At 44.0% G+C, this 18,603-nt stretch overlaps 1 protein-coding gene across 6 annotated transcripts in view; it reads left to right on the top strand.

Annotated features, from left to right (window-relative positions):
- TMEM132D (transmembrane protein 132D) overlaps positions 1–18,603 on the top strand; it is an 865,119-nt gene that overhangs the window by 164,254 nt on the left and 682,262 nt on the right. The window contains exon 2 of one of the 6 annotated variants that reach the window (XM_017867542.1): positions 15,070–15,156. The exons of the other annotated variants lie outside the window; for them this stretch is intronic. The gene's annotated coding sequence lies outside the window, so the exon portion shown is untranslated. The remainder of the gene's footprint in view (positions 1–15,069; positions 15,157–18,603) is intronic. 6 annotated transcript variants of the gene reach the window in all.

Raw genomic sequence — 18,603 nt, 5'->3', positions numbered from 1 at the left:
CTTCTGTCTCACTGGACAATGAATGACTCCTGAATTACCAGATCCCTTTTCATGTTAATTTCCTTGCAATCCCTGGAACATAGTATATTTGTTTCTGAATTATTTGACATTTTATTTTATGTGTAAAGTGCTTATAAAAATACTTGGGAAGAGTGATATTTCAGATACAAAATACATTTCTCTCCACGTGAGTTGTATTTCTATAGCCAGTAAAGTCATATTTACTTCTGTTTATGTGAAACCAACATTGAGAGAATATAGTTCTACGTACCATAAAAAAGAAGTATCACACTGTTATAAATGAGAAATCTATAAAGAAGGAGACTTTTGTAGGGCATGTTCCTCTTTAGAGAAACAGGAATAAATACAATTTGTTTTCAAGATTGTCTGTTACCTAAAAGAAAGGAAATAATGGAAATGAAAGGAAAACACCATTATTGAGCAGATATCTGGAGACAGGCAAGATGAGGATGCACATTCTCAGCGCAGGGAGAGGGAGGGGTAAGCAAAGTGTGTGGCATCCATGGCCCAGGTTTCGTGGCCTAGGACAGGAGACAGTGGAGGTGGGCAGATGTGCTGTAGTGGGGGTGGTCAGCATCCTGTTGCTGCCACTCATTCCTGCTTCAGCCATCTCCACCTTGCTTTATGCCTCAGGAGGATGATCTTTATAGGTCTGTAAGGACAATGGCATGCATAAATGGTTGCAAAGTCACGTATTCATGGTCAAGAGATAGAATATCCTTCATACCCTCCCCTCACCTAATTCTAGTAATCACCCCTTGTTTTCAAAGATAACTGTTATTCTGACCATACATTAGTTTTGCCAGTTTTTGAATTTTATATAAATGGTGTCTTACAGAATTTGCTCTTTTTTCTACGGCGTTTTACACTCTACGTTATTTTTAAAGAGTTTTATCTAGGCTGTTATGTCTATTTAGATCTTTGGCCTAAATTCCTGTTTTCTATTTTGTTAATAATGTGTTCTTTCATACGTGTTTATTTTCATAAGTATATAGGGTCCTGCATTTTTGTTTCTAAAATATAGTATCATTTATACATATATGTATATTGAAAATATTCCCACACCATTACATGTTTTATGCTAATGTATAATTTGAACGGCTCCCTAATATACATAAGTACTGTACTTTATTCAACAATTATATATTGGATGGGGGCCTTTTAAATGCCAGGTGGTGTGTAGGATGCTGGGAATAAATGTTGAGCAGGACAGGTAAAGTTATTGCCCTTTCAGTATTCTGTTCCCAGATCATTAAGTAAGCAGTCATGCAAACTGTGATCAAGACTGCAGTAGGGAATGTAGCATAATTTCATTAACCGGTTTTTCATTTCTCTGTAATTAAGAGGTGTCTAAACACTTGCTCTGAATTTGGTGAATTTTTTAAATTGTAATATTTTAAATATTTAACTTTCAAAATCTTTCTGGCCTTTAACTTTTAATTCTTTTTGTTGTCATACTGTAAAATGGGCAATTCCTATTTATTTCTGCATCTAGTGGACGATGGAAGTAACCTTGAATCTTGATCCATTTTGTTTCTATGATTCTCAGGTCACTTGCCTTTTATATTTCCAGTTTCTTTGTTACTTGTCTTCTCATCTTTTTCTGCTGTTACCACTGAGAAACAGGATGTTTGTTTAAATTCAGAAATTTAAGTTAGGGATGCTTTCAGTGGGAGGCTACTTTTCTGTGATTAAAGAAACCACTTTCTCCAATACTTTAGAGTTTAACCCTTTGCTTTTGTTTCCTGAAGCAATCGTATGGACTGGAATTAATTTATTAATTAATTTGTTTAATTAATTAAACAAAATTATTTCCATTTTTGTTAATATATATATTTTTATTGTAATCAATGTGTCCAACTAATATAAGATCTCAGTTGGGAAAACTTGCTTTTGGTTGAATTTATGGGCTTATGGATTTGATAAAGTATTGCGTTACTCAAAGCAATGAGTAATCTAAACATCAGTTCTATAGTAATAGAAGGAATACCACACGGAACTCTGGCTAATTCCACATTGTACTGAACAAAGAGTAATCGCTATAGAAGTTTAGAGAAAAATAGGGATGGTCAGAAAGAAAAGCTTCACTGAGGAGATGGCATTTGTCCTTACAAGTAAAGTAGAATTTTGGTTAAACGAGCAGAAAGTCACTTTGAGGAGCTAGAACACCGAAAACAATCGGGGAAGGTTCTTTTGGACATCATGGTGGCCTCTGTAAGTGCATTCTCTTTATTCACGACATCTTATACTTTCCTTAGGTGAGATACCAGGGCAGAATGAGTGGCGTGGACAAGACAGCTAATTAAGGCAATTAAGTAGCAGATTGTTTATTCCTCCAGAGGAACAGGTACAGATCTCCCCTTGCTGGCCAATATTGTCCTTTTTCAGTCTTGAGCAACCGATGTTCTTAGTGCCAGCCTGTTTAAAGGACATCTTCTCTGACACTGGATTGCAGCTGTGGGAACGAAGGAGTCAGTGCTCCATTTCTTCATCTTCTAGTTCTTCCGTTGTACCTTGCAACGGAAGGAAGATACATCCAGATGATGGAATTCAAGCTAAATCTGACAAAGACCAGCTTGGCTGCGTCCATGGGGAGCGTGCCTCACACAGTATGTCTAATCCATCAGCAAATCCTGTTGGCTCTGCCTTTGAAACAAACCCAGGTTATGGCCCTTTCTCATCACCTGCCCAGCGACTGTCCCAGTCCAGGGCACCATCCTGTCTCACTGGAATTATTGTGACAGTCTCCTGACCTATCTTCCTTCTTCACTTTTCTTCCCCCACCTCCACCTTGTCTCCATTTAGTAACCAGAGCAATTGTTTTCAACATGTCAGATCCCATCACTCTGGTCTAGTTATCTAATGCTACATAAACATTAGATATGTCAGGTGTGCCCAAGACGCCCATACTTTCACTCAGCTGGCTGCAATCTGGGCCTTCCCACACCCCCTCCGGTTTGATAATTCACTAGAATGAAACTAGACGAGAAATTCACTAGGCACACAACTCAGGAAATGCTGTCCCTATGATCAAAATTTTATGGTAAAGGACACAGATCAGGACCCACCAAGCCAAGAGTGTGAGGTCAGAGGGGCGGGTAACACAGAGCCTCTGTCTCTCTCCCCATGGGATCCATGGCACCCAGCACAGCCATGTGTTCCCCAGATGGGATGCTCCCTGGAGCCTCCGTGTCCGGAGATTTTATTGAGGTTTCATTACAGAGGCCTGATTGATTACATCATTGGCCATGTGATTAAACTCTGTCTCCAGCCCACCCCCTATCCTCTCCCTGGATGTGGGCCTGGCCCCAAATTCCCATGCCGTAATCAAGGTCTTGGTCTTTGTGTTAGGCCATTCTCACATTGCTATGAAGAAATACCTGAAGCTAGGTAATTTATAAGAAAGAGATTTAATTGGCACATGGTTCTGCAGGCTGTATAGAAGGCATAACACCAGCATTTGCTTCTGGGGAGCCCTCAGGAAGCATTTATACCTCATGGAAGGGGAAGTGGGAGGGAGCAGGCATCTCACATGGAGAAAGCAGGAGCAAGACAGCAAGGTAGGGGGAGGCACCACAAACTTTTACGTGACTAGATCTGGCCATTTTACTTTACTCTTGTGAAGACAGCACCAAGCTCTGAGGGATCTGTCCCTATGATTCAAACGCCTCTCACCAGGCCCTACCTCCAGCATTGGGGATGACAATTCAACCTGAGGTGTGGGTAGGGACAAATATTTAAACTATTTCAGTCATTCTGGTGACCAGTCCCCATGGTAAAGCTCTCCTGGGGGCATTAGCATAACAAAGACACTCCTATGACTCAGAAAATCCCAAAGATTTTTAGTAGCTTTGTTCCAGGAACAGGGACAAAGAACAGATATATTCTTTATAATACCGCCAGCATTGCCACATGTGGCTTCCCCATACGATCTGGGGAAGGGCAAGTGGCTGGGTTGGTGGTAGCTGTGTTCCCAGGGCAAGTGTCCTGAGAGAGTAGGTGCCATTTTGACAGCCTTGGGAGTTGGTCAGCATCATTTCTTTTTTTTTTTTTTTTTTTTTTTTGAGACGGAGTCTCGCTCTGTCGCCCAGGCTGGAATGCAGTGGCGGGATCTCAGCTCACTGCAAGCTCCGCCTCCCGGGTTTACGCCATTCTCCTGCCTCAGCCTCCCAAGTAGCTGGGACTACAGGCGCCCGCCAACTCGCCTGGCTAGTTTTTTGTATTTTAGTAGAGACGGGGTTTCGCCGTGTTAGCTAGGTTGGTCTCGATATGCTGACCTCGCAATCCACCCGTCTCGGCCTCCCAAAGTGCTGGGATTACAGGCTTGAGCCACCGTGCCCGGCCGGTCAGCATCATTTCTACTGGAGTCTATGAATTAGAAGCAAGCCCCTAAGGCTGGCCTATACTCAATGATGGTAGCATCTGAAAACCTGTGGAGCTGTTTTAAAACCATCACAAATTCCTATACTAAAAAAAATTTCTGGCTGGGTGCGGTGGCTCACGCTTGTAATCCCAGCACTTTGGGAGGCTGAGGTGGGCGAATCACGAGGTCAGGAGATTGAGACCATTGTGGCTAACACAGTGAAACCCCATCTCTACTAAAAATAGAAAAAATTAGCCGGGCGTGGTGGTGGGTGCCTGTAGTCCCAGCTACTTGGGAGGGTGAGGCAGGAGAATAGCGTGAAGGTGGAGGTGAGCTCCACCCGGGAGGTGGAGCTTGCAGTGAGCCGAGATAGCGCCACTGCACTCCAACCTGGGCGACAGAGCGAGACTCCATCTCAAGAAAAAAAAATTTCCAGTTGCTTCAAGTCTGAAAACATTCAAATTCCTTATATCGGCCCACTGCATCTTCCGTAACATGTTGCATTTCCCTCTGCTCTTCTCGCCACTTGGATCTCCTTGCTATTATTCACACACACCCAGCAGGTCTTCAGTGTCCTCTCTGGATATACCCTTGGTTCCTTCCTCCCTTATTTTAGTTTCTTCTCAAATGCCATGTCCTCTGAATGGCCACTGCAAGCCACATTGGAGAAAATAGCATCCTCTTCCTCCTGTCCACTGTACCCTCTTATCTACATTACCTGCTTTTTCTCTTTTTATAGCACTTTGAAACACCTGAGATACTCTGCATTTTTTTTTTTTCAGTTGTCTGTCTGCCTCTATGAGACAGTATGTTTCAAGAGGACAGTAGTCGTGTATTTGGGTCATTGCTGAGTCTGGCACGTAGGATATTCCGTCAGTGGGTACTGAGTGAACGAATGAATGAGTGAATGGGCAGGAAGCCAAGGTGTGATTCAGACCCTATAAAGCATTACATAAACCTTCCACCGTGGACTGAGTGGTAAAGCTCTAAACCAATTGAAACAGCATCTACCCTTAGGGAGCACACCGCTGGTGTATGAGTCAGGGTTCTCTAGAGGGACAGAACTAACAGGATAGATACATATATATAAAGGGGAGTTTATTAAGGAGTATTGACTCCCACGATCACAAGGTGAGGTCCCACAGTAGGCTATCTGCTAGATGAGGAGCCAGGAAGCCAGTCCGAGCCCCAAAACCTCAAAAGTAGTGAAGCCGACCGTGCAGCCTTCAGTCTGTGGTTGAAGGTCCAAGAGTCCAAAAGCTGAAGAACTTGGAGTCCGAAGTTTGAGGGCAGGAAGCATCCAGCACGGGAGAAAGATGGAGGCCAGGAGACTCAGCTAGGCCATTCCTTCCAGGTTCCTCTGCCTGTTTTTATCCTGGCCGTGCTGGCAGCTGTTAGATGGTGCCCATCAAGATTGAGGATGGGTCTGCCTCTCCCAGTCCACTGACTCAAATGTTTATCTCTTTTGGCAGTACCCTCACAGACACACCCAGGAACAATACTTTGCATCCTTCAGTCCAATCAAGTTGTCACTCAGTATTAACCAAGATATTCAACCAGTGTGTGCTGAGTGAATGAATGAATGAGTAAATGAGTTGTGATTCAGACCTTACAAAGTCTTATATAAACCTTCTACCATGGTCTGAGTGATCGACGGTTTATATAAAGCTCTTCACCAACTGAAACAGCATCTACCCTCAAGGAGCGCACCCCTGGACTGGGGATTTGTAAATGCATAATTACAATGGCAGAGTATATTTATAATAGAAATTGGAGATATCCTGGAGGTACATACAAATTAATAACAGCATTAAAATAAAGTGTACAAAAAAGACAAACTATAAACAATTCATTGCCACTTCCTTTGTCCAAATTAGACTTTGGGCTCCTCAGAGAAAGGAAGGACATGACTGAGAGAGTAGGAGGGAAAAATATGACATTTCTTAATTATTACATGCATCTGTCCGTATAAGGAACCATCTGAGCAGACTTAGTGTGAGCAACAAGGCTGTTTATTCACTAGGGTGCAAGGGGGCTGAGTCTGAGAGAGGAGTCAGTGAAGGGCAGTTGGCTTATCATTGGTTCTTAAAGTTTTGGGATAGGCGGTGGAGTTAGGAGCAATTTTTTGCAGGCAGGGGATGGATGTTAGAAAGTACATTCTCAAGGGTTGGGAGGATGTTACAAAGTATATTCACAAGGACAGGGAATATCACAAAGTACATTATCACAAGGGCGGGGGAAGGTCACGATGGCTTGACCATGGTGCAGCCAGCTCAGAAGACCTTACATTAATGTTTTGGCTTCCAAAGCGTCAGGTTCTGGTGATTAAAACTATTTAAAATAATTTGAATGGCAATTTTGATCATATACAGCATTCACTATACACCCTAACCAACTTCCTTGTAAACTGTAACACAACTCAAAGTCATAGCTCTAGTCATGGTCAAAAAAACATAAACACTTTATGCCATTAGAAAGATAAGCATTACAGAGGAGGGAATTCTGGAGCTGGGTTTTGAAGTATGACTAGGAGTTTTTCAGGCAGATGTTGGAGACTCAGAGCTGGAAAAAAAATTGCAATCTTTGGCAGGAAAGAAAAAAGCGTATTTCAGTATGGCTAAACCAGTGTTTTTTCATCTGGGAGTGATTTTGCTTTCCGGGGGCAATGTCTGGAGACATTTTTATTGTCATGACTGGGGTGCTACTAACGTGTATTGATTAGAGGCCAAAGACGATGCTAAGTTTCCTATAATGCATAGAACAGTCCTCTCACACCAAATAATTATCTGGTCAAAATGTCAGTAGAGTCAAGGTTGAGAAACCCTGGACTGAGTTATTAAGCATATACAAGGGAATAGAACTGTATTATATTAAGTGTTTTTGCAAATGACTGTATGGTTCAGAGATTTTTTTTTAAATGCCTGTGGTGGAAAACAGATAATACAAATGAGGCATAAGGGCTGGGTAGAGACTGTGGAAAACTAGTGAGTTCATGCACTCAAGGGTGCTATTCTGTTGATTTTTGCAATATGGAAATGGATTGACAGATTTAACAAATCTTGAAATGTTTTCAATGAAAGCTTAAGTCAAGATTTTTACATAAAATATTTTGTTTTATAAATACTGGCATTAAAAATGAATTATAAATTTAAATAACTCCCTGCAAAGTTAGATAAAACAAGCTTTGGAGCCAGATTCAGCTCAGGGGCCTTCAGCTGGTAATATCTGCTGTGGGCAATGAGGACATTGTGAAAAAGGAGTACCATGAAGACCCGAGGGGCTGCCACAATCTACCTGGGTTTCCTCCTAAGCACTGAGTTTTGGCAATGTCTGTTTCCTCCTGGGATGGCCAAGAACCAGGGCTGCATTTTTCCCTCTTCACAACTATAGAAGCCCCTTTACCAGGTGAAGGAAACCCTGAGGTTTAATCATTAGAATGTAAGGCAAAAAAGGATTTGAAGTGAAATATTTTTCCTTCCACATGGCCAGAGCCTGAACCTGGGGAAACAGAATTTACTCCAAAAATTAAAGGAGCCATTACTGCTCAGCTCTTAGAAATTCTAAATGAGACGCCCTGCAGGCTGTGGTTTTGTTCATATTCCCCAGTTCCTTACTGCGTTTTGCTGTGTGGTCAGGAGTTCTCAAAAGAGAAAGTGGCTGTTTGTTCTGGAAGAAAGAATTTCCAGGCAAAACTGAGTGGACACCCATTAATTATAATTACTCATATTAAGGAGTGAAAATATGCTGTTCTCGCTCAGAAGCAAAATGTGTTGGCAAATGAATTTGGAAACAAGAAAAATATGTCAGATGTGAATTTTTGTCATTGATAAGGCATTAAATAAAATACAGTTTATTGTATTTCTTCCTGATTTTAAGGAACTTTCTGTGCTGATGGACTTCACCCCTGATTTATTATCCTATTGCATTCTTTACATTCAGTGTCTATATTCTGTTTTATGATGGATTGATGTGGGACACTCTTGAGAGACCCTCCTGCTCCCCACACCCAGTACTGCCAAAGGGGTGTCCATCCTGCTAGCTTCTCACTGTTTTTAAAAATATTTTTTAACGTGCAATACAAAGAGATGCAAAAATAGAGACAGCATAATGGACCTAGTAGAGAAATGCTGGCAAGCTGGATACAGCCGGTGATCAGAAAAGAACAGAATTTCCTGATTGAAAAGGATGGTAGTGGGAGGGTAGGGAGATTGTATAAACGTATGCAGGGTTAGCTGTCTGCAATGTTAATAGGGGTCTCTTTTTTCCTTGCTTTTGCTCAGTAAGCTTAGCATTTTTTTTCATCATTCAAAATATATGTAAGGCTTTTAAGGCTGCTATTTCACATTTTCTTCCAGTGATACCTATTAATCCACCCACACTTAACATTCCACATTTGAATCATTAATTTGACTGCAAATCACCTCAGGAAAAAAGTTATCATGCTGGGTAACTGGATCTTAGCAATGTAAGTCATCAGGAAGCTCATGGGAGAGGGAGGAGAGACCCAGTGTTCTTTCCAGCTCTCTCTCTTGCCCTCTCTCTGACCTGGGATATATGCCCTTTCTTCCTTTCTTTTTAGTGTTAATTTTGGTCATTTCTATGGTTTGAATATTTTCTAGAAAATTCATGTCGAATTTTGTGACAGCATTAAGAGGTAGGACCTTTAAGAGGTGATTAGATCACGAGGGCCCCGCCTTCATGAATGCATTGATACTATTATCGTGGAAGTGGGTTAGTTATCTTGGGAATGGTCTCCTTACAGAAGGACGAAGTTCAGCCCTCATTTTTCTCTCCACCTTGGTGCTCCCTTGCCCTTCCACCATGTTTTGACAGAGCACAGAGGTCCTGGCAGGATGCTCTTGAACTTCCCAACCTCCAGAACCATGAGCCGTATAAACTTCTATTCTTACAAATTCCCAGTGTATGGTATTCTGTTATAGCAGCAGAAAATGGACTAAGACATTTGACAAGTCACCAACATAGGGACAATCACACATCAAAGTAAAAAATCTAGAATGGAACTTTGGAGATCATCTAATTCATGGCTATCCATCCTAACTAGGCTTTAGAATCACCTGGGAATTTTTTAAACTTCTGATGTTTGGACCACGCCCATAGCAAATCAATCCACACTGAGGCAGGGAGGCACTAGTATTTCTTTATAACTGCCCAGCACACAGCCACAGTGGAGTATCCCTGCTATAGCTCACTCCTCTCACTTGATAGACAGGGATACTGCTATTCAGGGTCAGAGTTGGGAACAGAACTCCTATTCCTAGGCAGGTGTATCAGCTAAGAGAGCTTCTCAGACCTGCTTCTGTGAATTTGCTGCAGTTGGCGACTTATCCCCCCAGGGCTCCATGCTAACTCTTGTTACTGGTTGTTCTCACTTGGATTCATTACTACAGTCGCCACCTCACTGTGCTCCCCACTTTACCCTCACCTCTCTATCTACCGTCCTGCACACAGCAGCAAGACAGCCTTTCACGTCATAAATTCAATTCCTTCACTCTCTGGCTCTATAATCACATGTAGATTAAAGTCCAGCATCTTCACTATGGTCCACAGACACTTTGTGATCTGGCCCATGACCATGTCTCTGACCCCATCTCTCCCTCTTCTTTTCCCTCCACACACATTCTCTTTTTACCATGCCTTTCATGAGCTGAGGCTGTTCCTGCCTCAGGACCTTTGCTCTTGCTGTTCCCCTAATCCAAAGGCACTTCCTTCTGTATTTGCATGGCCACCTCCTAGCTTTCTCTGGGTCTTTTTTTCAAATGTTATCTCCCCAGGGACGCTGTGTCCAGGGTCCCACGTCCACCTTTAGCCTTGGGGATTCTTTGGAAGGACTCACGGGGCCGTACTTATGGCTGTGATTTATTACAGTGAAAGGGTTTAAGCCTGGTCAGCAAGGGGAAAACGTGCCTGGGGGGTCCATGAGAAACCAGGTCCAAGCTCCCAAGAGTCTCTTCCCGTGGAGCCACACAGGAGGACTTTAATTCTTCCAGCAATGAGTTCAGACAGCAGCTGGGAAGTGTTGTCTATCAGGGAAGCTCATCAGAGGCTCAGTACCCAAAGTTTTTACTGGGGACTGGTGACATGCATACCCTCTACCTGGTAAGTACCAAAATTCCAGACTCTGAGAAGGAAAGCATGTGTCTGGACATGCATCTGCATGGTAAATATTGTGCCAAAAGATTATGCACATTGAAAACCACTATTATCATCTAGGGAAAGTCTTTTATTAATGTAGAAAACTGCTTATCAGCCAGGTTCCCAGACGTCAGCCAAGGGCCAACCTCGCAAGGAGCCTTTCCAAGGAAAGGAGTCTCTGATCTGCTGTGTTAACTTTTCTGCACAGGTGCCCGCCTTATCCATTGGAAATAAAATAGTGGTTCTCCATTTCTCTTTATCTCCCCAAATCTTGTCCTTACCACTCTTACTACTGCCTATTATATGTGCTTGTGTGTATGTGTGCCTGTGTTTATACATATATTGGTACACGTATGTACACTGTAAAATTATTTTCCTTGTAACACCTTCTCTACAGTGTAAGTCCCATGAAGGTGAGGGCTGAGTTTGCTTATTGCTATATTCCCAACACGTAGCACTTAATAGATAGGCCAAGGCCAGCTTATCCTAGCATGAGAGCCAACTGTGTGCCTCTCCTGCCAAATCCAAGTTCAGTGGCATCCCCAGTGTTGACTGAAACAAGTCACAGTGATGGTATTTACACCACAGAACTTGGAAAATGCTACAAATCAGTGAGCTTTTGTTTTTTATTTTTTTGTGATAAGCCAGATAACAGGCTTATTAGCACACTATCCGTAGGCATATACAAATACATATTGAATGATAGGCTCCTTGTACCATTATTTACTTTGTTTCCTTAAGTTGACTTCTTAACCGTAATGAGCTTATTAAAGGATACTTGCACCTTTACACCACAGTAAATGAAAAGCCATGTCGCTTACCAATGATTCATATCTAATCATGGTTGGTTCCCCAGAAACATTCAGGGACCCAGGCTGATGAAACCTCCACTGTCTTGGGCACAGTTATCTCAAATGTGGCTTCTGTGCTTACTGGAGTAGGGAAAAGACAACCAGAGGGAAGCCCAGGGACTCTGTGGCCAGGCCCAGAAGTAGTTTCTATCACTTTCATCAATATCTCATTGATTAGAAGCGAGGCACATGATCCCCAACCTAGCTGGAGGGGAAACTCCACAATGCTATCTTCCCATGTGCCTAGCTGTATAATTTCCTATTGCTGCTGTAAGAAATTGCCGCAAATTTAGTAGCTTAAAACAGCACAAGGCCAGGCACGGTGGTGGCTCACACCTGTAATCCCAGTACTTTGGGAGGCGAAGGCGGGCAGATCACCTGAGGTCAGGAGTTCGAGAGCAGCCTGGCCAACATGGCGAAACCCCATCTCTACTAAAAGTACAAAAATTAGCCAGGCACAGTGGTGACGGGCACCTGTAATCCCAGCTACTCAGGAGGCTGAGGCAGGAGAATCACTTGAACCCAGGAGGCAGGAGTTGCCATGAGCCGAGATCACACCACTGCACTCCCGCCTGGGCGACAAGGGTGAGACTCTGTCTCAAAAAGCAAAAGCGAAAACAAAACACGAAACAACAAAAATTCCCCAGCACAAATGTATTACCTTATATAGTTCTGCAAGCCAAAAGTCCGAAGCCACTCTCCCTGGGATAAAGTAAAGGTATCATATGGATTTTGTCTTTCTGGCGTCTTTAGGGGAGAAGCCGTTCCCTTTTTTTTCCAGCCTTTAAAGCCACCCACGTTCTGTGTCTCCTGATCCTTTCTTCCATCTTCAGTACCTGTAGTATTCATCTTCAGATCTCTCTCATGGGATGGGATTCCTACCTTCGTCATCAAGGATAGTTACACCACAGTAAACGAAGAGCAGTGCTGCTTGCTCAAGGTGCATATCTAATCAGGGTCAACTCCACAGGAACATTCGGGGACCCAGGCTGATGAAGCCTCCACTGTCTTGAGCACAGTCATCTCAAATGTGCCTTCTACTCAAATGTGGCATCTCCTCCTTTGACTCCGACTTTCCTGTCTCCTTCTTATAAAGACCCGGTGATGTTATTGGACCCACCCGATAACACAGAGTAATCTCCCCCATCTTAACATCATCAGATCGGCAAAGTTCCATTTCAGGGGTAAGTGACATAGTCCTGGGTTTTGGAATTCATTAGAATATGGACATCTTGGTAGTGGAGGGCAGGCGTTATGCAGCTTGGCACACTTGGAAAAGGAAAACCACATTGTGTTTTGTGTCTCTGTCTACCTTTGTCATCAAGGGATGGTAACTCCTTTGTGCTGGCTCCTGGCATGGACAGAACTGACTGCAGCTTCAATGAAAGGACTACTTCAAGAGACGAGATGTTGACAGGATTAAAGAAGATAAGAAGGACTGTAAGGTGTCCAGAGACCAGCAGCAAGGGGGGCTGTTATCAGCCCTGCGAGCAGAAGTGGGGACAAGGTCAGGGAGCTGCATCACAGACCCCGGTGAGGATAGAGCCATGGAGGAAGGACTGTTGGCAGCAGCTGAAGTTACTGGGGTCTGCAATGGTGGCCAAAACCTCAGGAGGGAAGAGAAATACCCAACCTCTTTATCCCCTAGTCCTGTGACAGCCTGCCGGTTCCTCTCATTGGCCAAACCCCACCGGAAGCCAGAGAGCAAAGGGCCTGGGTGATGCATCAATAGAGGGCGGCTTCCTGGGTGCAGAGCAGGGCAGAGGAGGGGCAGAGAGAGCATCTGCATGGATGGACGGAGTGACCAACACGGTCACTGAAAACCAGTCCGAGAACGCAGAGGTACGAAAGAGCTGGCTGCTCTTGTCTAGACAAAATGTCGAGCTTCTCCATCTTCTGTTAAATGAAAGATTAGCAAATGTCAGGGAAGCATTAAAAACATATTAGCACAAAACTGTAACATTCTCCTAGACTTAAACAGAGTGATGGAAAAGTAATTGAAAAGGGATTTTTATTTCCTGCCAGTCCACGTTAAGCCGTTTCCAGAGACCACTTAAATTCTTCTTACTTGCCTGACGCAGAGGGTCATTGGAAATAGCAAGGATTGGTCAAGCACAGTGGCTCACACCTGTAATCCCAGCACTTTGGGAGGCTGAGGTGTGCGGATCACTTGAGGTCAGGAGTTCGGGACTAGCCTGACCAACATGGTGAAATCCTATCTCTTCTAAAAATACAAAAAAATTTAGCTGGATGTGGTGGCACATGCCTGTGGTCTCAGATACTCGGGAGGCTGAGGCAGGAGTATCTCTTGAATCTGAGAGGCGGAGGTTTCAGGGAACTGAGATCACACCACTGCACTCCAGCCTGGGTGACAGAGCAAGACCCGGTCTCAAAAAAGGAGCCAGGATTGATGAAAACAACCAGGAATATGGTCGTCACTCCGGTTCTCCAGCAGGACCATGATTCACAGAGCCACAGTCCTCACCCCAGGGACCCAGTAGGTTTGACATTGAGAAAGACCGACTGAGTTACACCTAACTCAACGGGGAGAAGCAGCTTAGGTCCATGTTCTGGTGTCCAGAATCCCAATCCAGAGACAGAGGACCAGGCCTTTCCCTAATCTCCAAGATGTTCAGTGTTCTTCGCCTTCTCCCATCTTAGAATTCCAGTGCTGGGGGTAGATTTGGAAAAGCCTTGGGAATTTCACACCGATGTGACGGGGGCTTGCAGCAGGCCAAGGCTGGTGTGGCACCAGCTGGGGGAAGAGTGACAGGCAGTCGGCATTTCATCTTCTACCGGAGGCACAGCCACGAGCCAGTGGCTCCCTCGGCCCCACCCGGATGGGCTCTGACAACAGATTGTGTGTCTGCAGCAGCCTGCACTTCAGTGATCCCACAGTTTCTCATTGGAAAGGAGGAGTTAGGAAACAAACGGCTTATTGATAGGGGAGAGGGGAAAATTGATAAGATTAGTTACAGGAAAAGCAGTGTGGGACCTAAGTAGGTTTTCTGTCATATGGGTTCTCGGGCACTCCATCTCCAACACACCCACCATGAAGCTGGCCACAGCAGTGAGGCAGGGAACTGCAAAATGACTGAAATTAAGTTTACTCCATGCTGCAGGATTAAAATTTACATGGGCAATTAAGTTGTGGTTATACACAAATTAAGAAGATTGGGTTTCCTGGGACCCATATCTGAGAAGTAAGCTTTATATCTTCTACATAGGAGGTATGGCCGACTGGCTGGCGATGTGTGGGAGAGCCGGCTTGGAAGCTGGCTGGCTGGATGTGCTCTGTAATGGGATGGATTTGCTGGGGTCGGTTCTCTGGGATTAGGCCTATGGGTGATACCCCCAGGACTCTGTTGTGAGGGTCCGTACATGCGAGATCCCCACGGGGCAGAGCTTCTGCATATCTGCCTCCCATGCTCCCATGGTCATCTGTCACTGAAACCCCCAGCAGGCAGTCCTGGACCCAGGTTCTCAGAGGAGATCAATGGGAAGGCCCAGGGAGAGGAGGGGCTTGGCGAGACCACTCACCTAGGGCGTCAGCAGCACATCCTCTGCCCACTGGTCCCACCCAGGTGACCCCAGGAGCTAGTTTCAGGGACCTGCTAGCATTGGTAAGCCCTCCCCTTTCTGGGCAGGACTATAATTAGTTTCTTGTTTGTATCACCACAGTGTTGGTATTTCTGGGCACCAAGAGGAAGACACTGTGAAGGCATCCCACCCTTCTTTTGCATCCCGTAAAATTCAAAGCACATCCAGGTAGGACTCCCTTGTGGTTGGATTCCTTGGTGGACAGGCAGTCCTGGGCGTGGATCTGATGACTTGGTGATGAGAGGGAACACCAGGCCAGCCTCCTGAAGTCACAAGTGGGTATCCTTTGCAATGGTACAAGTAGGATGAAAACACATGTGCCCACCTTCCCTGATGGCCCTGTGTCCCTGAACTCTACCCCTTTACTCCTTTACTCAGTTATCACCCTCATAAACACCTCCCCAATACCTATCCTAACTGAATGCCAATGTCCAGCTCAAATGCCACGTCCTCAGGGGACTTCTCTGCACCTGTGGTCCCTCCACAGGCAGTTGTGGCCCCATCTTCCCCTGCAGTGATTCCTCACCTCTGAATCCGTGACCTGACTGTCAGCTCTTGGAGGGCGGCGCGCATGGTGAGGAATGCCTTTCTAGCTCCTTCAGCCGGGTAGAGCGCCTTCCCTGAGGCTGGGAGGTCACTCAGTTCATCTCTGTTAGAGGAGTTGATTATTGATTTATAGGTGATTAATGATTATTGATAATTGATGTGCTGATTATCACCTCTGTGGAATCCCAGATCTAGAAGTGAGAAAGCATCACAGTACTCTGTTAAGCAGATTCTGTTCATTGCTGGCAGAAATTCAGAGAGGATGACTAGGGAGATGTGTCTGGAGTGGAGGTCTAATGTAGGAGGCACATCTGCAGCACCAGCTTGTGCCAACGTCTTCCTAGAGGGCACAGCCACGGCACTGTCATCATTTCAGAGCAAGCAAAGGTAACCTCTGTATCTTAACATTCACAACATGATGAACAGGCTGCCTTTCAAAGTAATTCAGTCAGAATAATTTTTCAACTTTTTAAGACTTTGGCAAATTGTTGGCATTACTTATGCTCATTTTTTCCAGTATTTGCTGAAGAAAATGCTCCAACCAAGCAATACCGGGCAGGTTCTAGAATCCTTAAGTGAGGGCATGCAAATGGTAAACATTTAGGAATCAGTCCGAATGGGAATGTTCTTCCTCTCCATGAATTTCTTGTGTAGTGACTGAAAGGTAGAGGGTATAAGAATAACACATTTTCTGGTCCATCCACGCGAGTTACTAGGAATGTTGCTGCATCACTCCAATATTTTATTTTAATTTAGAACTTTGCTGTAATTAGCCTGACACCAGGGAAGGACGCCATTCCTGTGTGCAAGGTTTTATTGAAACCATGTTTCTAAAGAATGGTGTGATGCATGTCTGACATGGATCCCTTCCACATTTAGGGCAACTCCAAGGCTTGGTTCTATCAGAACGTTTACTGTATTCTTGATCTTGAGTCTTTTATGGCCCACTTGAGATTTTTATTTTAAAGTGGACTAAGACACCCAGATCACTCATTATAAAATTTGAATGGTAAATTCCAGCCGTTAAATAGCTTTGAAGAAGTCAGTAAACAAACAAGTAAGCCACAAAAGCCCTATTTTTAAGAGACTCTTATAAGCTTAGAACCAGATATTTCTTTTGTCAGGGTGAAATGAAGTTGTCACGGAGAGGCATAACATTTAATCAAAAGTTTAAGGTGATGATGGTTACTGTTTAAAGCAAAGTCTTCACTGCAGAGCTGCAGGCTCTGAAATAGGCACTTTCTGGTCGAATAGCTAATTTACTGACTCATTTTCAAAGTGTCTCAGCTACCTGATGTTTATGGAATTCAGCACTTACAGAAGTGTTTTCCATATGGGAAACAATTGGCTATTTCTCAAGACCAGAAATGTGTCCTGTGTGATTCAGTGTCTCCCCGGAAAAATAAACATGGTTTTCCTGCATCTGTCGCTCATATGACTTCAGACCTTTACAGACGGGAGCTACTGAAAGATAAATCATTTTGTTATTGTGCTGTACAAGCACAGCATGCCTCTAGTTCTGTTGTATTTAGAGTCTAGAACATTTTTTTTCCATTCAAGGAAATGTATTTTTATCTTCTTGAGCTGAATTAGGTGTAACAATTTTTCACCTCTTTATTTTTTTTAGGTTACATCTAGAGTATGCAGGCAGCTTTGGGTGGGGTTTTTTGGTTTCGTTTTGTTCTGTTTTGTTTTTGAGACAGGGTCTCACTCTGTCACCCAGGCTGTACTGTAGTCCTGCGATCTCGGCTCACTGCAACCACCACCTCCTGGGCTCAAGCGATTCTCCCACTCAGCCTCCCATGTAGCTGGGACCACAGGTATAGGAATGCGCCACCACACCCAGCTTTCTTTCTTATTTTTTTTCTTTTTTCTTTTTTTTTTTTTGGGAGAGGAGGTCTTGCCATGTTTCTCAGGCTGGTCTCAAACTCTTGGGATCAAGCGATCTGTCTGCCTTGGCTTCCCAGGGTGCTGGGATTACAGGCATGAACCACCATACCCAGCCCTCGGGTGGCTTTCATATTAAGATAGATGGTCATTTCTGAAAATACTAATATTAATAGTATACTAACTAAAATGTATTGAGTATCACATGGAATAACTTGTATAATTCTTCCAACAACTGTGTGAGGCAGCTACTGTTGTTATCCCCATATTATAAATGAAGAAATTGAGGATAAAAATGATTAAATGATTTGCCCAAGCTACAAGGCTAGCAAGAGGGAAAGCCGGCAAATGGCTGTGCTGGGATATCGTTTTTTTACCCTATAAAATGAGGATAATAAAACACCACAATATTATGGTGAGCACTGAATAACATAATAAATCAAAGTGTCTGACATTTGCAAAAACACAGTAAATATCGTTCTTCCTTTTTCTCCCCACTTTCTCCATAAAAGACCTTCATAAGTAAACCGATTTCCAAAAAGACCAAAACGTAAACATGTGAAGAAGCCACATCAGAAAGAATAAAATAAGGACAACTGGCCAGTAAAGGTTTTATTGACTCAAAGTGGGAAGAAAACTTTCACGGTAACATGGGCACCAGACGTCAATGTTTGTTAGGCGTCAGCTCGTTCCTCCACCTCCTGGGGGGAGCCCCCTTCGCCCTCCCTCCCGCCTCGGTCCAGGGACATGGGTGAGACTGAGTCCATCCCCAGGGTCAGGTGGGCATGTGACCCAGCCTGCGTGACCCGTCCTGGCCACTTGGCCCACTCCATCTCCCTGACAACTGCAGCTGGCTTCAAGATGTGCACAGGACCCAGTCTGGGCTAATTATCATCAGCCCCCAGATCTGAATCTCTTCCGGGAAAGAAGCCTTCGTTTTCACCGGACTTGTCCTTGGCAGGGGCAGGAGATCAACCTGGAGCTGCTCAGGGGCCCTAGCAGGAGTGAGCTACCCTCCTAAGAAATGCATTGATTTTGAAGGCAACAGCCTCAAGAGATGGCATTGCTAGAGTTCTTGGATCCTAAGTTTTGATACCTCTGGGTTTTTTAGATTTTGATAAAACCTAAAATTTTATTAAATATTTTATTTTATCAACTATGTTAACTATTTTATTAAATATT

Source organism: Rhinopithecus bieti, unplaced genomic scaffold, assembly GCF_001698545.2.
Source record: "Rhinopithecus bieti isolate Rb0 unplaced genomic scaffold, ASM169854v2 scaffold_3615, whole genome shotgun sequence".
NCBI classification, from domain to species: domain Eukaryota; kingdom Metazoa; phylum Chordata; class Mammalia; order Primates; family Cercopithecidae; genus Rhinopithecus; species Rhinopithecus bieti.
Note: the sequence above shows the minus strand (reverse complement) of the source record. Positions and strands in the feature narration are given on the sequence as shown.